The sequence below is a fragment of the Lissotriton helveticus genome, chromosome 10 (genome assembly GCF_964261635.1).
Source record: "Lissotriton helveticus chromosome 10, aLisHel1.1, whole genome shotgun sequence".
Lineage (NCBI taxonomy): Eukaryota > Metazoa > Chordata > Amphibia > Caudata > Salamandridae > Lissotriton > Lissotriton helveticus.
This window is the reverse complement of record NC_136071.1, coordinates 1,105,815,637-1,105,841,257: the sequence shown is the minus strand read 5'-3', so window position 1 is coordinate 1,105,841,257 and position 25,621 is coordinate 1,105,815,637. Positions and strand designations below refer to the sequence as shown.

Sequence of the window (25,621 nt, the reverse complement as noted above, 5' to 3'; positions counted from 1 at the left end):
TGCGGCAGGTTTTTTTTCCGGCAGATTTTATATAGGGCGAACTCGACCCGAAGGTATTGGAGCGCATTACACGAGCATCGGTTACATTACACAACGTCTCATACTTTTTAGGCACGGGGAGATTCAGTGATTTGCTCAGGATCACAAGATGTTGAGCCGGTTTACCATCTGCGGACAAACGAAGCGACCATTGCGAAATAAATAATTATCGCTGGCAACAGCAACACGAATCGTCCTTGTCTAACGTAACAGGAGCTCATGTAAAGCGCTCCAATACCTTCGAGTCGAGTTCGCTCTTTATAAATGCGCAATAACAAATATCGTAGCATCTATAACACAATAAATAGACTGCGGCCCGCCTGCTGCTGGGGCATAACTTCCGTACAATTGAAGGGAACTTCTAAGGTGGCTGGTGCAGTCATTTCCGGGTTAGCTGGCAAGTCCTTCAATGGGCGGGTCTTCTCTTTTCTACCCAATTGCATAGCAGCGTGACGCGAAGTTGCCGCGCACACCGCCCCCCAAGCTTGTCACTCGGTATTCACCAGGTTTCTGATTGGTTCTCAATCTCCCTCTCCCTGTCCTGATATTTTTGAAGTATTTTTGGAAGAGAAAGCAAGTCCAAGAAAGTTGGAATTGTAATCATCCGCAGGGAGACGGGAGGTGAGCTTAAAATATAGATAGCTTTAGCCGAATTTGAGAGGGCTGTGTCGCTGGTCGTTTTTGGCTGCCGAGGTGTTGAACAATTCTATTCTGCCATGTACAAAGAGCTGTCTTGTTCTGAGGAACTGGGGGTGCAAAATTCGGTGCCCTTTAGTTGAAGTCTTCGTCTGCATTCCTGGCACAGAAAAGCCACTCAGTTATTTTCTGAGGTGTAATCCATTTTTATTGAGACATTATTTTTCTAATCTCTGCTTGCTAACAGAGATGACATTTAAACCCGGTTCTTTTGTTTGACATCTGAAACATTACCGCTAGACAAATGTCATGTTTAATGCTTACAAAACCACATTATGGAAGTCTTCCCCAGCGTCCACTTAGCAAATACCACTGACTGGTATCAAGTCTCTAATGCACCTCTTAGTATGTTCCCCTAATTTTACATGTGTTTTTATGTTTAGCGCACAACTGACCCGTAGTTTAGCCTGGTGTTGAAGCAGGAGCTGTATGGGTCGACAGAGCTAAGAGAAGAGGCAGGTCTTAAGTTTCTTGTGGAATTTAAGAACTGAGGAGAAGGCTCTGATGTGCAAGAATAGGTCGTTCCAGGTTTAATGAAGAGGTGTGTGGGGTGTGAGTTTGAGTCCAGCAGAGCGGAGGTGTCAGGTAGGTTTGTAGAAGTTTATGCAATTGTTGAGGTACGTGGGACCAATGATTTGTATGTGTGGATGAGTTGATTGAAAAGTGCTCGCTTGTCAATTGGAAGGAACCCAGTGGAGCTCTTTGACTTGCAGTGTGATTTGTGAGTGTGGAGTGGGAGTTTGAGCCTGGCCTCCTATTTTGTATAGTCTAGAGTCTTCTGATCAGTTGAACGTTGATACCAGCATAGAGTGGTTCCGTAGTCTAGTTTGCTGGTGAAGAGGCTTGTTTATGTTTCTTTGACTGTTTGTAGGGAGTCATTTTAAGATCATCTTGAGCATCTTAAGTGTGTGGAAGCAGGAGACAGAGACTGAATTCACTTAGCTGACCATGGTGAGTTGGTTGTTGAATTCTATTCCGAGGATCTTTTCGTGGGTTGCCGGGAGGGTTGTGGGTCCGAGTTCACCAGGCCACCAGATGGAGTCCCAGAGCGAGGTATCTTTGATGAAGATTACTTCTGACTTCTCTGTGTTGAGTTGAGCCTGTTGGTTTTCTTCCATCTGGTGTCCTCGGTCATGCAGGCGGAGGAGATGGTCTGAGTGTTTGCATCTTGTCGGAGAGGGAGAGTATGAGCTGGGTGGCGTCTGCATAGGATATGTTGTTGATCCCTTCAGCGTGGATGATGCTGGCAAATGAGGTCTTGTAGGTGTACAACAGAGTGTGGTTGAGTGAGGATCTTTGTGGAACTCCGCAAATAAGATTGATGCATCTGAGGTGAATGGGGCCAGGTTGACCAACTGGGTATGGCCTGCCAGGAAGGAGCAAATCCAGCGAAGTGTGGAACCTTGAATGCCATCATTGTGCATTCTTTCAATAATGATGGAGGTGGGAGACAGTGTGGCAACCTGCACAAAGATCCGGTAGGATGAGCACCATGGTATCACTGTTTTATGACCATTTCTCAGCATGCTCAAGAGTGGCCATGAAAAGGCTCTTGGATGTTACCGTCTTTAACTTGTAACCACCTTGGTCACCTGACACTACCCCTCGCCTCTCTATTGTTACTAAAGTGATCACCCGTTACTTAACTGTGATAATCCAGAAAATGTCAAACCAGTTTGACACAGGTTAATTATCTGTGCCAAGCTGTTATGTGAAAAGCACTTCGGAGTAGAACAGCATTAGCCTGCATTCACTGGCTCTTGTGCAGTGTTACTGGTCTATTTGTGGTTCTGTAAGTGCGACTACCATATGTTTTTTGTAAGCAGTATTAGTCATTCTCCTGATTGATTCAAGTGGGATTTCAAAAGGTGGGGTAACTATGTTTTAGTACAACGATCAATTGCTCTTTAGCCCTGTCTTTCAACATATGTGTAGTGTGGCCACTTTTTAAGCACTGGAATGGACCATAGATCAGATCAAATATACTGGAAGTTTAATTGTAGGGTTGCTAACTTATATGAATGCAAAAATCAGTAATTGCTATGTGTGAAAGGTTACATCAAGATAGTTACTATTTTAACTACTTTTGGTGGGAAAGAAATAATTACACACTATCTGCTTTTTTTGACCAAAGATGGCTAAAGTCCTCGTAATCCAATGATCTGTAGGCTGTAATTCTATGATCTTTATAAAATTTAACCATGAATGCGAGTAAGGCTTTGAGAAGGAAGTAACTATTGTGATTGCGTCTTTAGTGCGAAAGAGACAATCATGTATTTTCAGCTAATCTGCACAATAATTGACAAAGTAGCCATTGTCTACGATTTAAGGCATTAGGTTAATGGTGGATACTTTAACATTCTGTTCTAGGATGGAGGAGTAAATAGCCCTCCGCATTGTGGCAACTTATTCTGTGCAGTGTGTGGCTATTCATCAAGTAAGGGAGTTGACCACTGTATGTATTGATGGTTTTATTTGCATAACTATTAATTTTATTGATGTAAAATGCATAAATTTGTTCTGTATTGATGACTTTTAACAATTATATTTTGTATTGTAATGCTTTTACCTGATGACAGTAAACAAAAGTATAGATGCTGGATGGGGATCATACTTCTGAGTGCTTTAAGTGGGCTATCAAAAGGTGGAGGAATTATAAAGGGAGCGTAGACTAAGAAATTAAACTAAGTGTCCTTTATAAGAGGTGGGGCCCATTTAACTCGGGGTCTATACAGAGCCATTAATTGAATGGACTCAGCAAGCAACAAGATATGTGGCATCTTACATAGCACGTTTATTGTGGATCATACATACTAATACATTTAATAAGGAACACATACCACAATTTAAAGCCTAACCTGGACGCCGACATGTTACAAAGTGACCTGCGTCTTTTGCCTTATTTGCACATTTGATAGCCAAGTTGCCTACGACTTTCCACTTTAGGAACATCAATCCACTATTTTTAGGCAGCTGTCAAGGTCCATGACTTAACATGTGCCTCCTTCCATTCTGCTTAGGCCTGTAAATTCAATATTGTTACCTTGATATTAGAATCAGGAGAGGTGCAGCATTAATTGCAGTATTGTGAAATATACTGTTTTTCATCCGTCAAAAAGTATCATAGCTGACAAGAAAGCTTGTTAGATTATGGTATTTCCAGATGAGCTGTGCATAGTAAATCGATCTCAGCCCCGGATGGGTTTGAATTGAGCTACACCGTATCCGGGGTGTATGTTCGGGGTGTATGTTCAGGGTGTATGTTCAGGGTGTATGTTCAAAGTGGTTGGTAGTGTCATCTCACATCTTTGCCCAGACAGGACACTTAATTAACTGAAATAAAACCAACAAGCATGTTGACCGATTGTTACATAGCCCTCCCTTCTGAATTTTCTTGCTTATTTCTCTAGAAATTCCAATATAAACCTGTCTAAAGACCTGTTTCTTTACTTGATGCTAAGCATTGGAAGGACCCGATCCTCGTAAAAGACGCCCCACTTATACTAAAGTGGTACTGGCCACAATTTTATTGTATTGTAGCAATTGTACAGAGATTACAACCCCGTTGCGGGGTACTGAATAGCAAGCTACACTCCATAGGGTGTGTAGTTTGACCACTAATGGTTTTGTTTTGAATCTATGTGGGGAAGTGTATTCATACCATGTGTGATGACCACTGAACTGTTGTGATCGGGTCATAGGCTACAGTGCCTCGCAGCATAATGGATGAGGGTATGTAAGAGAAAGACAAGCAAATTATAATTTTAATAAAGACTGCAGCTACCGATCACTAGCTTAGCAATATAGCAATATGGGGAGCGGAATGCTCAGAGTATGTACATCAAAAAGATGGGGGTAATCAGAGAAGGCAGAGTGATCACAATGCTAAATAAACTGTTTACAAAATACATTAAAAAAAGAAGGCAGAGAGATCCATATGGTAGCATTTGCAGGTAGGGATGGTGTTGTGACCAAAAGGATGCCAAAAAGGCAAGAATTAGAAGTGGTGGCATGAGCAATAGCCTTGCATTTTCTTTATAAAAGCAAAGACACTGCCTCCTGCTGAACACATACACCCCATGAACGAAGAACTAAGTAGAGTAGGACACGCACTGCAATGGATCTGCTCCTTCCTTATTGGAAGGGCCGAGTCAGTCAGCCTAACACCGTACACCTCGGACGCCTGTGACCTCATCTGTGGAGTTCTGCAAGGATCCTCCCTGAGCCTGACTCTCCAACGCATAAATTATCCCTTTAGCCATCATCATCATCATCATCATCATCATCATCATCCACATCCACTCGCAACTTCAGCGTCCTCCCCTGCACCAATGACACACAACTCATTCTCTCCCTCATGGGCGAGACGTCCATTACCCGGATCAAGTTCAGTGTCTGCATGACTGAAATCGCCCACTGGTTGAAGACCAACTGTCTAAAGGTTAACATCGACAAGACCAACCAACATTTTGATCTTTGGGAAGAGCACTTCACAGTAGAACTCCACCAGGTGGCCACCAGAGCTAGGACCGACACCCACACGCACCACCCAGGGCAAGAGCCTCAGGATCGTCATTGATATCAAACTCAACATGGCCGACTAAGTCAACAGTGTAACTGCCTCATGCTTTCATATGCAGAAGATGCTGAGGAAGATTTCTAAATGGCTCCCAATCAGTACCTGGAAAACTGTCACACATTCATTGGTCACAAGCAAGTTTGACTACCGGAACATCCTTTGTACTGGGATCAGCAAACAAGTAATCAGAAGGCGCAGCTTATTCAGAAATCGGCAGCCAGAATCACTCCCAACTTCCCATGCTGTACTTAGAACACACCACAGCTGAAGGAGCTTCACAGACTTCCCATATGCAAACCAGCACAATTCAAACTCCTATGGCCCAGCATACCCCAACAATCGCATCTGCTTTCACGAATGTTCCAGACACTTCCATTCATCCATACTCCTCTTTGCACACATCCCATGCATACGGAAAACAAGACTGGGGGCCATTATATGTATATGGCGCACTTTCCATGTTTGTGCCATGGTGCGCCTATCAAAAGGTGTGCCTAGTGCAAATAGGGACAATGAGGCATATTACAAAGAATGTGCTCCCCCCTCTGGGGCAGCCACAAACTGGTGCTGCCCTGTGGCAGGTGCTCTGTATTTCACTTTAATGCGCTGCTTCAAAGCTGCTCTGTGTTTCACAGTGTAGGCGGCATGCTGCCTGCACTTTGAAGAGGGTAGAGAGAGCGCCCCTTGCAGGTGGGTGCAGTGAGTGACTTCACCCGCCTGCAGAGGGGTGTCGGGGAAGTGGGTGTTCATGGGACCCCCTTTCTCCCGTCCAGAGGGCTATATTTAGGAGGAGCTCTGAAAATGCATCACCTTTTGTGGCGCATGTTTGCACCCACATCCATTATATGGCGTAGGCAAAGAGTCAAAATGATTCCCTCATTTGCGTGGTGCCAGGCTCCCATGCAAATGAGGGAACGCCTTAACATGATAGCGCTGGCACTACATGAGCAACAGCGCTTTCAGTATTACAGATGGGGATGCACCTTCTGTGATACCATTGTGCTACTGGGCTCACAAAGCGGGCGCATATGCCCGTTGCGCCACCGGGCGACAATATATATTACGGCCCCTGATGGTAGAGCCTTCTGTAGTAGGGGATCTCTGTGTATAGTCATAATCTAGTGAATAGTCCCGCCCATGTGCGTGGACCCCGGAGCAATCAAAAATAATCTCTTAGAGTGTCGAAAAATGCAGAAATGCACAGACACTTAAGAGAGAATTTAAAGACAGATAATGCAGCCTAAAGAAGGCTACACTGTCCAGTACTTCAACTAGAAATTCCACCAAAAAAATCCACAAAACAGCAAAGTCTGTACAGATTTCCCTTGCTTAACAGCAAAAACCCTCTGGAATGATAGAGAGGAGGACCTGGACAGACAAGCCCCATAGGCTGCCATTATGTGGCTCAGAACAGGATACTGTGCCTTTAAGAGAACTTTCTAGAACTTCACAGTATCCCAGAATGCACTGCAGGTCCCAGTTACTTTCAGTTCTTTTTTCCGGCTCCTGCAAGCAGGACCCTGGAGCATTGAGCTCTCCCTTTTCAAGGGTTTATTGGTGTTTTTTCACTGTAAAATCGATTTAAGTACTTTTGGGCTTTTCTTCTTGGTGTTTTGCACTCTTTTGATGTCAAATATGCCTTCATTATTTGACAAATGCCTGGAGTGTTCCAGGAAGATGGCTAAGTCAGACCCTCATTGTGAGAAGTTGGCCTGATATGCAGTGCTCACTATTCTAGTGATCACTATGTATCAGTCCAAACAACCCTTATTGATGATTGGTTGTAAGTCAACCTTATAGACCAGCTATCCTAGTAGCATGGATACGAGCAGTCTAAGGCTAAGACTCTAGAGGGCGTGTTAAGCCAGCTGTTTTACCATCACATTACCCCTTGAACACCCACTGAAAGGACACCACACAAGTTGTTTTGAAAATAAACAGTGTATTTATTTATAACAAGACTACCCTGGCTCTTTATGAGACAGGGAGCTAAGCACACAACAAAACTCTTATAAAAATACTTAAGTTAGCACAGTATACACAAATGCCCGAGGGGCACGAAAAACCATATACTCTGAAAGTGGAATGCGAAATTACTAGCAGGTAAGTACAGTACTAATAGGCTTTGGAATCGCTAGGACTTGACTATGGAATCGTTAGATTACTTCTAGGAGGCCCAGGGGACTCGGGTGCAGAGTGTGCACTCTCACGCGGGATGCGGGACAAAGTCTATGATAGCTAGTAAAGTTAAAGTTAGTGTTCACGGGCGAACCCGACCTGGTAGGGAGAAAACGAAAGTGGATCCTGACCCTTGGATAGTGAGGCTATGCTGGGGCACCGAAATGCCGAAGTTACCTAGCCCAGGGGCTGCAGCTGCATATGTCTCAAAAGACGTCGGGGAATCCTCGTATACGAACCAGGAGCCTGGAAGAAAGATGCTGGCAGGTGACCAGTGAAGAGAGTTCGAAGTGATCCAAGCCTGGATCTCGAAGATGGACGATACCTGAAAGCAGAGGGGACCAAGTTCGTGACTACTAGCCAGTAGTCAGGGGGGCACCAGGAGGGCACCGGATGGTAGTCACCTCGACTAGGTGAGTGGGCGACGCTGTGCTCGGCAGATCTCACGGACCAGGAGGCGTTGTCGGCGACCAGGATGGAGGGGCGAGCTGTCCCACGATGGATGAAGCTGTCGGCGTCGAAGAACCCAGGATTGGGCAACAAAGCCTTGGCTAATTCAAGCCCACGCGGTGGACTCAAAATGGCGTCTTGAGTGGACCAGGAGGGTCCGGGGTGCTCCTCTTCTGGAAGGGAGCAAAAGCCAGTCTGGAGCAACCAGACCAGCAGCAGTGATGTCGTCGGGCGTCGTTCAGAAGGCCACAAGCCAGCGGGCTAGTAGCCAAACAACGCGGTGAGCAGCAAAAAGCAGAAGGGCCCCACGCCGATCGTGGAGATGCTGGGGGGCTGCTCTTCGGTGCTGGAGCTGCTCAGGGTTGGGGCTTCTCGGACCCCAAAGCACTCGCCAGGAGATTACTCGGCGGGCTTGCTGTGAAGAAGTCCTGCAGTCTTGGCAATAGTCGGTCCCTTGAGGTCTCGTCGCACTCACGGTTCTCAGCTTGGCTGTAGAGGTGAGTAGAGGTCGGAGGTGCCAGGGAAGCCGGGTCTTGTCGAGCTGGGCAGTCGGATTCCGGAGGAAGGACTTACAGCAGACCGCAGTGTTCTTAGGATGGTGCCTGCGGATGCAGGGTGACTACTCCTTAGTCACAAGGGAGAATCTTGAAGAAGAAATCTTGAAGTCCTTTCGTAGAAAGTCGTGTCTTGATTCCAAAGATGATCTAATTTGGAAGGGGGCCTGCTCCTACCTTTATCTGGGAAAAGGGGGCTGGCACGCGACTAAGTCCTGCCCTCTGGGTGTGACCAGGAGGGGGGTGGTTACACCCCTCTCCTTTGGCGGGCTTTCCCCAGGCCAGGGGCTGGAGTGCCCCTGGAACTGGTTTCAGCCGGCCTATGCACAGTGAGCACCGGGGTGCCACTTGCAGTCACCTTCCTCTAAAGCCCTGCCTACCTAGAATACACAAAACCCTGTCTGGGACGGTGCTGGCACCGCCCCTGGCAGGAAACCCTTTGTCCTTGCCTCCTGCTCTGGGAGGACTCCCAGCAGCAGGAGGGCAGACTTGTGTCTCGGTGGCAGCATCCATTTTGTGGATGCTAAGGCTCTGTCTGACTTTAACCGGGTTTACAGGTCACATACATGTCGTGTCCCTCTAGAAGGGTGGAATGCTAACCCCGTCGCCAGAATTGGCGAAGGGTTAGTATTCCAATTCGTATGACACCTTACTCGACATGTTTTGATAAAGCGATACCAGAGTTGGCATATAACCGCGAGGATTATAATGCACTTAAGAGTATATGGTATGCGATATCATGGAAACGGCTAAGGGATAGATCCCGAAAGCCGCAGACAGGCTCAGCTCATGCCAGAGCACCATCTCACACGATTCCAAGCACTCTGCCTTCAGGATTGTTAAGGCCTGCCATAGGAGTGACTGATAGGAGATCTGTGTGCCCATTTTAGGGTTAGATATAGGAATACTATATCTAAAGCAAGGGGTGATTACACCACCTTGCCCCAGCTGTCAAGCAGCCAGTTGTGTCAGATTTGGATGGCCAGCCAGGGGTGGCATAATACATGCTGCAGCCCCTGGTAGGCCCTGGGTACACCTATGCCCTGGGTACCTAAGGTACACTGTACAGGGACTGATAAGGTGACTCAGTATCCAATTAGATATGTACCTAGGGTACATGGAATCCATTTTACAGAGAGAGCAGTAGGCCTGGGGCCCTGAATAGCAGGGTCCCAGGTCAACTAAGTCAGAAAACCAGCAAAACACCAGGCAAAAAGTTGGGGGCAACCATAGTCAGGGATCTACCTTCCTACACTCATGAGGTGTGTATCCTCTGCCTGCCCTCTTCCCATGTTCCAGAGGAGTGTGAGATCTGCAAAGGCTTCTCTGGCAGGACCCTGAAAGACAGAATGAAGATCAGACTTCAGGGCCTCGAGGAAAGAAGGCTGAAGGCGCAAGGTGGGTCTGGAGGGGCTTCATCTGCCCATGCTGAGGCCTCTGGGGGGCTCCCCAGGGGCAGGAAGCCCAGCAAACGTCCCCAGTCTCCGTCTGGGTCGGTAGCACTGACCACGACGTCGAGAGGGAGGTCCACGGCCGGTTCTCAGTCTCCCCAGGGCTCTGGGTCGAGAAAACGTCGCCCGTCGACGTCGAGGGACTTGCACAGGCCGCCGTCGAACCCAGTGACGGTTTCATCGTCGTCGTCTTCGGCGTCGACGTCGAGTGATCGGCGTCGACAGGCCCGGCGTCGGCGCTCGCCGTCGAGGCGACACCGCCGATCGCCGTCGACGAACAGGACATCGTCGTCGTCGAGGGGATCCTCGGCGTCGAGGCCGCCGTCGAAGCGGAAGAGATCGCCGTCGAGGCAGAAGAGATCTCCGGCGAGGAAGAAGTCGCCGTTGAGGCGGTCGAGGTCGCCGTCGAGGCGGACAAGGTCGCCGTCGAGGCGGTCGAAGAGGTCGACGTAGAGGTCGCCGTCGAGGCGCAAGAGATCGCCGTCGAGACATAAAGGATCGTCGTCGAGATGGTCGGGATCGACGTCGAGGCATAGAAGCCGTTCGACGCCAAAGCATGAAAGACGGTCGACGCCGAAGGGGCACTCGACGTCGAGGGACCTACGTTCGACGCCTGAACACCATTCTTCGACGTCGAGGAGTCGTGCAGGCAGGCCTAGGACTGTGGGGGGCTCCCCTCAGTCCGGAAAGGATGGCGGGTCACCGGGATCGGTGTACTCGGAGGTGTATACTCCGAAGAAGACTGTTTCGCCTCCTCCTCCGTTGCCAAGAGGTCTTCCTCCGAGGGCTCCAACCCCTCCTCCGTTGCCTCTTCTGCCACCACTTCCAACTGGACCTAGGACCCCTGTGCCAGACAAGCCGCCTCCGGTTCCACCGAGGTCGGTCTCGTTGCCCAGGCTTCCGACTCCTCCTAAGAAGACTCCTAAGTCTAAGGAACCACCCAAGCCCAAGACGTCCGCCCCAGGGAACCCGGCGGAACGTCCCAGGCCTAGGAGATCGAGGTCGCGCTCCAGGCGGAGAGACCGATCGAGGAGTAGACACATGTCCTCCACCAGATCTAGACATCGCCACAGGAGGCATAGGTCCAGGTCCCGTACAGCATCATCTAGGACCCGTTCCTATTCGCCTACTCTGTCGTAGTCTCCGGAGACTCGGGTGTCCCCGGTCGACGACATTGGCGCGTTCCAGGAGGTGCTCCTGAGAGGGGCTGCGAAGTTGGGTATCACGGTGACTGCTCCTGCACCTTCGATGTCCGTGATATTCGAGACGCTTCACAAGAAGCACCTGTCTCAGCCCTCTTCTGCCGTTGGGCCCGGGACTGGTCGAACCGGCGGAGGCTTTGTTCCTTACACCGGCGGTGGTGAAGGCTGCTCCCTCAAGACTCCTGAAAAAGTACCGAGTGCCTGATTTGGACCCGGCCTTCCTACGTGTGGACCCAGTGCCCGACTCGGTGATAGTGACGGCGGCCAGGAAGTTGCATTCTACCTCCCCGTCCTCCACAGTGCCACCGGATAAGGAGAGCCGCTGGATTGATTCGGCTGGTAGGAAAGCCACGATGAAGGCCTCCAGCGATTCGGCTTTGCTGGGGCGGTACAACCGTGCGCTGTGGGACTCCCTGGAACAGTTCGCGGACCTGATACCACGCGACAGGAAGGAGGACTTCATGGAGATTGTCTCGGAAGGGATGCTGGTTTCCAACCAGGCCATCAGTGCCGCTGCGGACATAGCGCTGTTAGCCGCACATGGCTACTGCCACAGAGTCAACCAGCGCCGCCATGCTTGGCTCAGGCTTACGTCGCTCAAGCCTGAGGCGCAACAGAGGGTGGCCGAGGCTGAAACCCTGACGGCTGTGGGTCTGGAGAAACCCAAGGACAAAAAGCCTTACCGCCAGTTCCAACGGCGATTCGGCTCGCAGGGGAAAGGAAGAGGACAGTCTTCCGGACAACAGCAGCAGCAACAACAGCAGCAGTTCCGGAGACCCTTCCAAAAACGCCAGAGGGGTAGGGGTGGACAGCAGGCCTCTACCGCGACCAAAGGCCCGGCTGGGTCTCGCCCCTGAGCGGTTACTTCCCCTTCATCCGTTACCCGCTCCGGTGGGGGGAAGCGTTCAATTTTTTCTGGCAGAGTGGAGAAAAATTACTCAGGACAAGTGGGTGCTGAATATTGTTTGCAATGGATACAGTCTTCGGTTCATCAGCCCTCCTCCATCGATTCCTCCGGTCAGCTCGCAGTATCAACTGCGCGAGCTCCAGGCGGAGGCCGATATCCTGTTAAGGAAAAGGGCGATAGAAGTTGTACCTCTGTCTCAAAGAGGAAGAGGTCAGTACTCCCGATTCTTTCTGGTCCGCAAGAAGGACAAGAACGAGTTCAGGCCCATTCTGGACTTGCGACAGGCAAACAAATGGATTCGCAGAGAAAAGTTTCGCATGCTGTCGTTGCATCGGATATATCCTCAGTTGCAACAGGGAGACTGGCTATGTGCCATAGACCTACAGGATGCATACTTCCATGTGCCCGTTGCATGCAGACACAGGAAGTTCCTGCGATTTCAAGTCGGCACCACTCACTATCAGTACACGGTACTTCCGTTCGGGCTGAAGTCTGCGCCCAGAACGTTCTCGAAGTGCATGGCAGTGGTAGCGGCACACCTGAGGAAGAACAAGGTGTTTGTCTACCCGTACCTGGACGATTGGTTGATCAAGGCCTCCTCCTTCTCGGAAGCTCAAGCACACTTCCAGAAGACGTGCGTTCTATTGAACAAGCTGGGGTTGCACATCAACATGTCCAAGCCTGTTCCGACTCCGGTCCAGTGCATCCAGTACTTGGGAGCCTCCATCGATACGCTGTCAGCAAGCGTGTCTCCTTCGGAGGAGAGACGTTTATCACTCCTTCGGAAGGCTCAGGCTCTTATGACCGCTCCATCTACAACAGTGAGGACGGTGTCTTCTCTACTGGGATCGATGGCCTCTTGTATCTTCCTGACGCCACATGCGCGGCTGCACATGAGACCGCTGCAAGAGTGCTTAGAAGATCAGTGGGACCAGAGGAGAGGATCTTGGGACGACAAGATACGACTGTCTGTACATGCTCTTCAGTCTCTGAAGTGGTGGTGTTTAAAGGAGAATCTCCTCAGAGGGGTTCCCTTCCACAAGGACATTCCCACTCAGACTATCGTGACGGATGCTTCTCTCCAGGGCTGGGGAGCGCACTCCGGAGACCTACAGATTCAAGGGACGTGGTCCCCGACGGAGTCCACGTACCACATCAATTTCCTGGAACTCAGAGCTGTTCACTTGGCACTGAAGGCCTTTCATCCGTCCTTTCAGACCAACTCTCTGCTTGTACAGACGGACAACACGACTACAATGTATTACCTCAACAAGCAGGGGGGCTCGAGATCCCGCACTCTGTCGCAGGAGGCGCAGGCGATCTGGCAGTGGCTTCTGGCTCGAGGACTGTCGATAACGGCCACCCATCTGCCAGGTGTGCAGAATGTTCAGGCAGACGAACTGAGCAGACTGATTCAGGAAAACCACGAATGGGTCATAAACGACGAAGTGCTAGGAGAAGTCTTCGCAAGGTGGGGAACTCCAGACGTAGATCTGTTCGCCACCGCCGAAAACAGCAAATGCCGAGACTTCGCCTCCAGGTACTACCAGCCGGGGACGCTGGGGAACGCGTTATGGATCAACTGGTCGAACAGCTTTCTGTACGCTTTTCCACCCATTCCCCTGATCCCGACGGTTCACATCAAGCTGTCCCAATCCAGGGCGAGGATGATTCTGATTGCCCCGGAATGGCCCAGACAGTGGTGGTTCACGGACCTGCTTCACCGGTCCCTCCTTCCTCACATGAAGCTGCCGTGCAGGCCGGACCTTCTCACGAGGTTCGGGGGGCGGATGGTGCACCCCAACCTCTCGTCTTTGAGTTTGGCGGCATGGCTCCTGAAATAGTGCAATATGGCCGTCTGAATCTCCCAGAGGATTGTATGGACATACTGAAGGAGGCTAAGCGACCTTCCACTAGGACTTCTTATGCTTACAAGTGGAAGAGGTTTTGCATCTGGTGCAAGTCTAAGACCTATGACCCTACGACATGCAAGGAGGATGTCATCCTTCCATATCTGCTACATCTGGCACAGTCTGGCCTTAATGTCCATTCCATTAAGGTTCATCTGGCTGCTTTGACTGCCTACAGGAAATGCCCTTCACAGACTTCCTTTTTCCAGATTCCTGTGATTAAAGACTTTCTGGAAGGCTTGAAGAAAGTGTTCCCTCCTGTCAGGCTTCCTTCGCCTTCATGGGACTTGAATGTGGTGCTGTCCAGATTGATGAAGGAGCCTTTTGAACCTATTCATAAGGCTTCGTTGCAGCACCTGTCCTGGAAGGCGGCGTTCCTCGTGGCCATTACATCGGCCCGCAGGGTGAGTCAAATTCAGGCGTTGTGTTGCCAAGAACCTTATACTGTATTTCATGCTGCTAAGGTTGTTATGCGTACTCACCCTAAGTTTCTTCCCAAGGTTATTTCTGATTTTCATATCAACCAGACTATAACTTTACCTACGTTCTTTCAGAATCCTTCGTCTCCAGTGGAAAGGTCTTTGCATTCCCTGGATGTTAGGAGGGTGCTGAAATTTTATCTGGATAAAACCAAAGATATTCGTAGGTCAGACCAATTGTTCATCAATTATGGATCAGTCAGGACGGGTCTTGCTACCTCTAAGCAGTCCATCTCGAGGTGGATTGTGTCCTGCATACAATTGTGTTACCAAAAAGCTAATAAGACCTTAGGGGGCAAACCTAAGGCTCATTCCACCAGGGGCAAAGCTGCCACGACGGCTTTGCTTCGTAACGTGCCTATTGCTGAAATCTGCAAGGCGGCCACTTGGAAGTCAGTTCATACCTTTACTAAGCATTACTGCCTGGACACTGATGCCAGGGCAGACGCTCAGGTTGGGCAGGCTTCGCTGCGAAATCTGTTCGCACCATAGTGGTGTTATTTCTCGTTTCTCCACCGCCGCTTGGTGTGGGGATGGGCTTGCCATTCTATTCACTAGATTATGACTATACACAGAGATCCCCTACTACAGAAGGAGTAGTTTCTGTCCTGTAACTCCAGTTCTGTAGTAGGGGTATCTCTGTTATAGTCATAAGCGCCCGCCCTCCTCCCCGGTGGAGAGAGATATTCGTGTACGGAATGCTACAGGTCTGGCGTGTTACGCCTTCAAGAAGAACTGAAAGTAACTGGGACCTGCAGTGCATTCTGGGATACTGTGAAGTTCTAGAAAGTTCTCTTAAAGGCACAGTATCCTGTTCTGAGCCACATAATGGCAGCCTATGGGGCTTGTCTGTCCAGGTCCTCCTCTCTATCATTCCAGAGGGTTTTTGCTGTTAAGCAAGGGAAATCTGTACAGACTTTGCTGTTTTGTGGATTTTTTTGGTGGAATTTCTAGTTGAAGTACTGGACAGTGTAGTCTTCTTTAGGCTGCATTATCTGTCTTTAAATTCTCTCTTAAGTGTCTGTGCATTTCTGCATTTTTCGACACTCTAAGAGATTATTTTTGATTGCTCTGGGGTCCACGCACATGGGCGGGACTATTCACTAGATTATGACTATAACAGAGATACCCCTACTACAGAACTGGAGTTACAGGACAGAAACTACTCCTTCTCATGCATTGATCCTAAAGCGTGTAATGACCTCTTATAAGGGCCTCCCCCTCACGTCTTGAATTAGTCAAGAAGCTGAAGACCTGGCTTTTCAATTAATTCTACGAGGTCACTAGGCCCTAATTTGGCTAGATCCAAACCTGCTAGGCACCAGGATACCCTCCCAGGCGATAGTACGCTCTACAGATTTGCATAACACTAAATAACAAGAGCAATCAAGGCTGGCAACTGGAGCAGAAGCTATACAATCTTTAAAAGGCCCAAACTGCAGCTACTCCTAGCCCAAAGGAAGCCTTAATTTTGAGCAGGGGTTTGCACCCCAAGCTTCTGAAGGCTCCCAAAGACAGATGTGCACGAGTCAGGAAAGCCTACGGTCCTCATCCTTCAATGCAAGGCTAATTCTTATCTTAGATCCCAGAGACCCCTGTTTTTTCTAGTTTACACCCAGACCGCTTCCATTTTCATTAGGAGTAAAGAATGACATTTCAAGGTAGAGAGTCCAGCATTCAGAACGTGCACTAGTGACTAAGATAGTGTCCCAGTTTGTTCATCTTGTGTTTGTCCATCCCCCGGAACATAGCTTCTTTACCATCTCTTTGATTGTTTGGTTGGTTTCTATCCTTCCACAGATCACTTTTAGGGAACTTGTTTTTTCTTTTTGGTTAAGCACTTCTGGAGAGTATGTGTTTTCTGTTTCCCATGTGCTCCCCAATATGCCACCCTGGGCTGTGTTTCTCGCTTGCTCTCATATGCGTCTTTCCAGTTCCCCGTTTTGCTATCACTTTCATGTGCTTCTCACTCTCCTGTGCCTCACTGCGCTGCGTGTTCTTCTCTCCCCCTGATCCCTGTGCTCTGTGTTCTCTCCATGTGTGATTTTCCTTCCACAATCCCTGTGTCGCTCTCTCTCCCTCATTTAATGCTTTTCCTCTCTTTACTCCCAACTACTACCCCTTCCCCCATTTGCTCCTCCATTACCCTTATCACACATGGTTCTTTTTTATTTATTTTCTTATTTTTTTAAATTGGTGCTTTTGAGTAAAAATAGTTTTCTGTTTATCAATCAAAGTTGTATCTACTATCTTGGATCAGAAAATAAAAATGAAAGCAAATGGCAATCTTGTACTTTGAATGAAGGCATTTTCTGACAACTATGGAAGAGCTTGTTTGTTATTCACAAAAGCATGGTTAAATGTATTATACTTGCAACAGTGATGTTCATCAAGGTGCTAAATATTGCAGTCGTGTCACCAATAAGAAGAGTAGGAGTAAGTGTTCCAAAAGAAATGTTGGTGCATGGGAATTAGGCTCTCAGCTTTGTGTTTATTGATGTATATTTGGTATGCCTCGCCCACACATCCTTAAATTTCTAAACTTAAGCCTGTATAACCCAAGTATAAATGGCGCTGAAATAGTGGGATGGAGCATGGACCATTCGTTTAAGGGGATGGTGAGGAAGGGATGTCTTTACATGGAAAAAAAATCAAAATGAAACAAACAAGAATAAAAGGATTAATAGGGAAATATTACTTTCCCCCCCAAACCTTGGGCTGTGGATCTTCCACAGTGCAGATGATCCTCGCACATAGCCAGCATGCGATGGGGAGAGAGGAATCTCATTGAGTACTGTGAGAAGTTGGCCTGATATATAATGTTCACTATTCTGGTGAGCACTTTGTATCAGTCCAAACAACCCTTATTGATGATTGGTTGTAAGTCAACCTTATAGACCAGCTATCCTAGTAGCATGGATACGAGCAGTCTAAGGCTAAGACTCTAGAGGGCGTGTTAAGCCAGCTGTTTTACCATCACATTACCCCTTGAACACCAAGTGAAAGGGCACCACACAAGTTGTTATGAAAATAAACAGATATTTATTTATAACAAGACTACCCTGAACTCTTTATGAGTCAGGGAGCTAAGCACATAACAAAACTCTTACGAAAATACTTTAAGTCGCACAATTTACACAAATGCCCTAGGGGCACGAAAAACCATATATTACAAAAGTGGAATGCGAATTACTAGCAGGTAAGTAACTATTCTCATAGACTTAGGAATCGCTTGGCCTACAATTCTAAACGCTTAGATTAGATGCAGGGGGACTGTGGACGTCGTGTGCAGAGTGGGAACTCTCACGCGTAAGGCGGGAAAAAGTCTATGGAGGCTAGCAGTTGCAAAGTTACTGTTCTCGGGCGAACCCGACTAGGTGGGTCGAAAACAAGAGTGGATCCGAACACTTAGGGTGTTGGACTATGCTGGAGCACCGGAGTACTCGGGTTACCTAGCCCAGGGGCTGCGGCTGCATATGGTTCAAGTTGTGTCGGAAACCCTCGTTGAAGAACCAGGAGCCTGAAGAAAGAAGTTGCTGGCAGGCGGCCAGTGAAGAAAGTTCGTGGTGATCCAAGCCTGGATCAGGGAAGAAGAAGACCTGAAAGCAGAGGGGACCAAGTTCTGAATCACTAGCCAGTGATTTAGGTGGGCACCAGAGTGGCACCGGACGAAGTCACCTCGACCAGGTGAGTGGGCGCTGCTGGGCTCTGCAGTCTCTCGGACCAGGAGGCGTTGTCGGCGACCAGGATGGAGGTGCGAGCTGTCCCACGAAGGTATCTGCTGCTGACGTCGCTGGACCCAGGATTGGGCAACAAGTCTTGGCAAATGCAAGGCCCACGCGGTGGACCTAAAATGGCGTCTTGAGTGGACCAGGAGGGTCCAGGGTGCTCCTCTGTTGGAGGGGAGCAAGGGCTAGTCTGGAGCAACCAGAACAGCAGTGTTTGTCGTCGTGGAGCGTCGTGAAAGGGCCACTAGCCAACGGGCAAGCGACCTGGACAACGCGGTGAGCAGCAAAGAGCAGAAGGGCCCCACGCAGATCTCGTGGATGCAGGGGGGCTGAACTTCGGTGCTGGAGCTGCTCAGGATCGGGGCTTCTCTTACCCCAAAGCACTCAGTCGAGGGTCACTCGGGAGTCGTGCTGGGCAAGCGTCGTGCAGTCTTTAAAGATGGCCGGTCCCTCGAGGTCTCGTCACACCCACGGATCACAGCTGGGCTGATGATGCAGGTTGAGGTCAGAGGTGCCAGGGAAGCCGGTTCTCGTCGTGCTGGGCAGTCTTGATCCGGAGGAGAGACTTACAGCAGACCGCGATGCTTGGGTGGTGCCTGCTGCTGCAGGGTGACTACTCCTTAGTCACAAGGGAGAAAATCTTAGGAAGAGTCTTGAGTTCCTCTCGTAGAAAGTCGGTTCAGGATTCAAAGATTGATCTAATTTGGAAGGGGGCCAGTTCCTACCTTTATCCTGAAAAAGGGGGCTGGCACGCGACTAAGTCCTGCCCTATGGGTGGGACCAGGAGGGGGGTGGTTACACCCCTCTCCTTTGGCGGGCTTTTCCCCAGAGCAGGGGCTGGAGTGCCCCTGGAACTGGTTCAAGCCGGCCTATGCACAGTGAGCACCGGGGTGCCACTTGCAGTCACCTTCCTCTAAAGCCCTGCCTACCTAGGATACACAAAATCCTGTCTGGGACGGTGCTGGCACCGCCCCTGACCGGAAACCCTTTGTCCTTGCCTCCTGCTCTGGGAGGACTCCCAGCAGCAGGAGGGCAGACTTGTGTCTCGGTGGCAGCATCCATTTTGTGGAGCTAAGGCTATGTCTGACTTTAACCGGGGTTACAGGTTACATACATGTCGTGTCCCTCTAGAAGGGTGGAATGCTAACCCCGTCGCCAGAATTGGCGAGGGGTTAGTATTCCAATTCGTATGACACCTTACTCGACATGTTTTGATAAAGCGATACCAGAGTTGGCATATAACCGCGAGGATTATAATGCACTTAAGAGTATATGGTATGCGATATCATGGAAACGGCTAAGGGATGGATCCCGAAAGCCGCAGACAGGCTCAGCTCATGCCAGAGCACTATCTCACACGATTCCAAGCACTCTGCCTTCAGGATTGTCAAGGCCTGCCATAGGAGTGACTGATAGGAGATCTGTGTGTCCATTTTAGGTTTAGATATAGGAATACTATATCTAAAGCAAAGGGTGAGTACACCACCTTGCCCCCAGCTGTCAAGCAGCCAGTTGTGTCTGTTTGGTTAGTCAGTCCAGGGGTGGCATAATACATGCTGCAGCCCCTGGGAGACTTCTGGGTGCACCTCAGCCCTGGGTACAGGGAGTTAGAGAGGGCCCAGTGCCAATTCAGTACCTGGGTACAATTTGGAATAGAGAGAACAGCTAGGCTGTGGGTCTGATTAGCAGGCCCACAGCCAGGGAAAGTCGTAAACCAGTGAAGCAAAAAGCAAAAATCTGGGTGATCATAGGATTGCAGACCCTACTCTCCTACAAGTACATTTTTGGATTTTAATGAATGCAACTGTAATTCACAAATCTCTGAACTTCTAGCCCGTGGACCCTAGAATTTCAGCTTTTATGTGACTTGTTCACAAGCACAATAGCATGCCACAATTGAACATAAACTCATGATATGTGCAATTGGAAAGATATAAACTACAGCTATAAAAAATTTAAATTCTGTTGTCAGAGTTGTGACATTTATGGTCTTAGGACAATTTTGAGACCACAATTTAAATTCAAAAAAGTTTTCCGGGAGATTTTTAGAGTTTTTCTTCCATAATCCTAATATTTGGCGGGCTTTAACGTACGTTTAAAAAAAAAAAAAAAGTTTGCCAACATTTTGAAGTAAGTTTTGAACCATCATAAAGCAACGCTGTACTTCTTTGGTCTCCTGCGCTCTAAATAGTTTACAATTGAAACGAGCATTGGCATAGCCAATAGGTCTCGCCTTTTTGACCATATGTGTTTAGCCATGCAGCACATTAACCTGGGTGCGGTGCCGTTGGGCTTTGAAGAGTTGGCACTAGCAAACAGGTATATGTTGTCTAATTTTTTACAAATGTTTAATAGCCATGAAACATTTAATTGAAAAATTGCCAATCTAAGGATTCCACTCACATTTAAATACCACAAGCACGAGGAACAGTAAAAGTGATACTTGCACAAATACAAGCTTGCATTTTCATCTTTTACTGGCGCCCCTCAGCCAGTGAATAAAGATAACTATTCCAAGATAAAAGTCACTTTGCTTCATGACTGGCAGAAACGGGGGAAGCTCTTATTACTTTTGGAGAACAGATGGAACGGGCTGCAACAACTGACAGAATGCAGCTTTTGCATATTGACGCCCTGGTAGACATGCAACACTGCTGCCTCCCCCAATATGGCGAGAGTGAACTACCATTGGAGGTACTGGCACCCTGCTATAGAACCAGCTACACGAGAACGAAAGCAGTTGAAGGATGTGCCGAATCCCATGCTTTAAAAGCCAGCCATAGGAGGTAAAATGCTGTTCTATGAGGCAACAACCCAGCTCCTCAGAGCAGTTGCTACAGGCGCAGACCCCACGCTACAGTGAGACAAGGCAGAGTGCAGTTAGGAGGTGCAGACTCCCATGCTACAGAGAACAGCCAAAGGAGGTAGAATGCAGTCCTATGAGGCAAAGACCCCACAATTACAGCACAGTTATAAGAGGTGGAGACCTCACACTACTGAGTGCATCCATAGGCAGTAGAGAGCAGTCCTACCCTTTAGATCGCAGCCAGTGTGTAAGAGAGCTATTTGGGTGGAGGAGTGGGAGGAGGCATTGTTGAAGGATCAGACTATAAAGTCATTTATTGTTGAACTACAAGGTACTAAGAATTTGAGTCAAGAAAAAAAAGCTGAATTAAGGGAGTATGTCCCTGTGTTGAATGAATTATTAGTGGAGAGAGGCGTTGTTAGGAGGAGTGACAGGCTAGTTGTGCCATAGAGTTTTTTTTGGAGGGGGGAGGGGAGTTTTATATAGCGTGAACTCGACCTGAAGGTATCAGAACGCTTTACTTAACCCCTCCGCTGCGCCGAACGTTCCGCGCTGGTGCGGAACGTTCTATTGCGCCGTCGGGGCTGGAACGTTCAGCGGACGTGTGCAGCACTACCGAGGTAGTGCACGCGACGTCCGCTGAACGTGCGCTGCAGTGAAGGGGTTAAGCACCAGTTGCATACAGATGGACACATTAATTTTTTTGTTATGCACAGGGAGATTAAGTGATTTGCCTTGAATCACAGGATGTCGAGTGTCGTTGCCGAGACTCAAACCCTGTTTCCCAGATTTGAGGTCGACCACATCCTCTCCCCTTATCCTTGTTGAATGAAGGACACAGTGGCATATCATCCATGAATAGGAAAGCACATAATTACTTTTGGTGGCTGGGCCTGAACAATCACGTTGAGAAATTTGTGAGGAATTGTGTGCCTTGTACCTGTAGCGAGAACACGCACAAGATTTGTGAAAAACCTACTTGACCAGTGGCATTTCCCAGAAGAGTTCCTGTGGATACCTGCAGTCCGTTCTAGCACCTGGTCTATGAAAGTAGAATTGCCCTGGTATTTGTGGACTATTTTTCCAAATGACCTGAGGTTACGTACATGAGAGAAGTGAAAACAGCTAATGTGATCTCATTTTGTGAAGAGATATTCAGGCGTGAGAGTTGTCTAGGAGTAATTGTTTTGGACAGTGGCCCACAATTTGTGGGAGAAGAGTCAACCACATTGCTTAAGAAAGAAGGAATCAAACACTTTAAGACCACAAATTATAATCCTTGTGAGAACGGCCTAGTTGAGCGCTTCAATAGAGTGTTGGGGGAAAACATTTAGTTGGCTCTAGGCAAAGGTTTAAATTAGGAAAAAGAAGTGACAAACATGTTGGGGAGCTATCGCACTACACCTCATTCTAGAACTGGGGAGACTCCATTTTTCATGTTAAAGGGAAGGGTGCCATGCACAGCCGCTGTGCCTGCGTGGATATGGAGAACCACGGAAAAAAGGTTTGACATAAAGGTGCTCAGAGAGAGAATGGAGTGATATCAGAGTCCATATGTCCATCGTCACCATGTTGGTTTAGGAAAAAATGAAATCTTTGGAAGGCGAATGGGTGGGAGCACGTATAGGTGGGGCATGTCAAAAGAGGTTGTTTGGATTTACCAAGTCTTTCCCCACTATGGTGGGGAGCCGAGGGACAAGCTTGAGGCCACATCTCTCACCCTGGGCCAGGGATTGACATTGGGCGAGTGTTATCTGCCTAGGCACTGCCCCGAAAGCACTTAAGTGCTTACAGGGTCACAGGGTGATGTACATGCCCCTTGAAAGGAGCTGTGATGCGGCGGGCTGGTCTCTTCGTTCCTGCTTGCCGCACAGGACTCCTCGCTTGGATTTTGACTCCTCCCCACGCCCCTGGAGCACAGACGCCCCATCCTGACAAGGTGGCCACCGCTCGGCTGTTGACTGTCAAAAACGCCCAGTCCTGGGGGAGTCCCACAGGCTAAGAGTTGTTTTCTTGCCCGACTCGTGAGTGTTGTTTGATTCGCAATGGCGGCTCTTGGAGGCGTTTGGTGCTGAGGTGCAGTTAGGCCTAGGGGGTTTTGGTACTGGTTGATCGGATAAAGGTCCCTTTCGGGCAGTGGGGTGTGTTGGGGGGAGGTGGGGGTTAGAGGAATGCTTTGTGTAGTAAAGACCTAATGGCAATACCCTTGGGCAGCGGTGGGTACAGTACATCTAGTTAAAAGTTTAATCTACTGTTTTTTAACCTTTATAGCGAGGAAGACTGCCAGCTCTCCTGATAGGAGCATTTAGATTATTGTGATGTCTCATGTATTTTTCCTAATCCTGATTTCAGATAGATTAAGGATGATGGAGAATGCCATGATTGTTATTTCAGTGTTCCCAAGTGCCCCTCTCTGTGCAGCGAGCGGTCATAATCTCATAGTGTGCAGTCAGGGGAGGTAAAATCAAATGTAGGACATGCTTCACAAACATTAAGAAGCTTCCCCTTAAACAGTTTCAATTTAGACTGTCTAGGATGGATTCTAAAAAAATCTTCAGTCACTTTTCCAAGGTTTTCATGATCAAAAAGCCTAACTCTTGGAAGTTATAAAAACATGATAAAGAGAAGGTGCACACCCTCACCGGGACTGTCCACGGTAGGTCCGCAGAAGGTGGAGCCACGCTGGGGTTTCAGGCTATTCACATGAGATACATTTACAGTGAATCCTAAAATAGAATGATTCACATAGTGGAAATCCTAGAAAGTTGGCATCCCTAGGCCTCTTGTCAGCCAACATCAGACACCCGTACTGGGAGAATTTTTAAATATGCTTTAGCGCCTGAAACTGTAAGAAGCATATGCAACACAAGTAAATGAGCAATATTGCATATCATATTTCAATTGCAGCGTAGCCTGACTGCATAGGGTTTGGCACTCTAAAGTGGGCTGGAGCTTTTTGCACATTTCCGTGTGCTCATCTGGTGAGAACTAGGAATCGTTTAGCAATAAGATGTAATGAAAGATAATGAAGTGCTTATTAAAATACTAGGTCTCGTAAAGAAAAATGTAAATGTGGAAAATAACACAATACTTGGTGGATAGTGAGTGCATGACAAAAATGCTTATACTACCTCAAAAACTGTAAAAGTCTCCCCATTGAATTTCTGCAGGTTCTTACCTTTCCTATTTTCATTCTGCATTGGTGCCCTTTTCTCAGAGGAGTGCTGCCTCTTAGGCACACGAACACGGATCCACAGTAGTAGGTCATTGTGGTGGAGGATTTGTGCTAATTTCGATCATTCCTCAATTTTCAAATATGACCATTGAGCTTTTTATTTTTTGCAGGTTTTTATTTTTTTTTGCAGTTTTGTATAGCACAAACTCGACCAGAAGGTATTAAATCGCTTTACACGAGCACCAGTTGCATTACAGCCTGACACATACACAAATAATTTTTTTCGGCAGGGGGAGATAAAGTAATTTGCCCAGAATCGCAGGATGTTTGGGCCTCCCGCCAGACTCGAACCTGGTTCCCCAGCTTCAAACTCGGCCGCTCTGGACGTTAAGCCACATGCGCACATAAAAAAAATACGGGCAGCGGCAGAAAACAATATCCCCTGAAGCTTGTTGTATAAAGATGTTCATGTGTGTCACTGCATAATAAGCTTAATCTTTATTAAGGAATACAAAAATGTAAGCTTACTGCCTGCGAAATAACTCTTCCTTGTATCGGTCTGGAATGAGCGCGCAAAGACCAGTCATCTCTCTGGGAATATTGGAGGACGTCACATCATTTACATGATTGAACCAGCAGGATATCATGATGATAAAAACACTTGCCATATCAGCGAGGCCTTGCTTTTTATAGTCCCATGAGACTCTTATTCAGGCATTGGGGGACTCCGGGCGTTCCACGCTTCTCTGAAATAACACTTTTATTTATGGCGCTACTTCCGGGAAGAGTCACAGCGAGGTGAATTTCTCGCCGGCTCTCCGTGGGAGGCCTGGGGCTGGAAGTAATGCCGCTTGCGACTGGAATATTGCTTAGCATCAACATTCTGCCGCTTAATTCCACTTCAAGGTGACATTCAGATTTTGTTTTTTTTGCAAGTTTCCTCATTTTACAGCCGTGCCTGGTGCTGGCGATCCGCGTGAATTAGTGGGTACTGGTAGACGCTTTCTGTCAGCAGGGAGGAGGCCGGCGAATCCTAAATTCTAACGTGTATGCTAACAGTATTGAACGCTACGGCATCGGGACAGAGAATGGACTCGGTCACATTTTATTACTTATGGTGGCTTTGCATAATGTTTGCTGACTGATTAGTAGGAACGCAGGGCACATGTTAAAGAATGGTTTCAAAAACCAAATAGTGACGGGTAATGTATTGCTGCCATCTAGTGGTCAGGAGGAAGTCTGCTGACTGCTTAATATCCGCACGGCGCCACTGCTAGCCTCTGGAATCCCAAGAGACCCTCTCCTGTACAGAAAACAGTGCCATGGCGCGCGGCCACAACGTGAACACAAAGCCTTTGAAATAGGAAACCGAACAGATGGCAAACTGATGGCGCAGCTGCTCGCTCCCGCAAGGTAAACGAGTGCTCATTGGAAACTGTGCAGTACATGCACGAGTTTCCCAAAAAG

The 25,621-nt window shown here is 48.3% G+C and overlaps 1 protein-coding gene across 5 annotated transcripts in view; it reads left to right on the top strand.

Moving 5' to 3' along the window:
- Positions 1 to 526: 526 nt before the first annotated feature.
- TOPBP1 (DNA topoisomerase II binding protein 1) overlaps positions 527 to 25,621 on the top strand; it is a 303,450-nt gene continuing 278,355 nt past the window's right edge. The window contains exons 1-2 of one of the 5 annotated variants that reach the window (XM_078663863.1): positions 587 to 660; positions 3,106 to 3,172. The gene's annotated coding sequence lies outside the window, so the exon portion shown is untranslated. Of the gene's footprint in view, positions 661 to 3,105; positions 3,191 to 25,621 lie in introns of those variants that run through there. The other 4 variants (XM_078663859.1, XM_078663862.1, XM_078663861.1 and 1 more) reach the window with 4 other exon arrangements.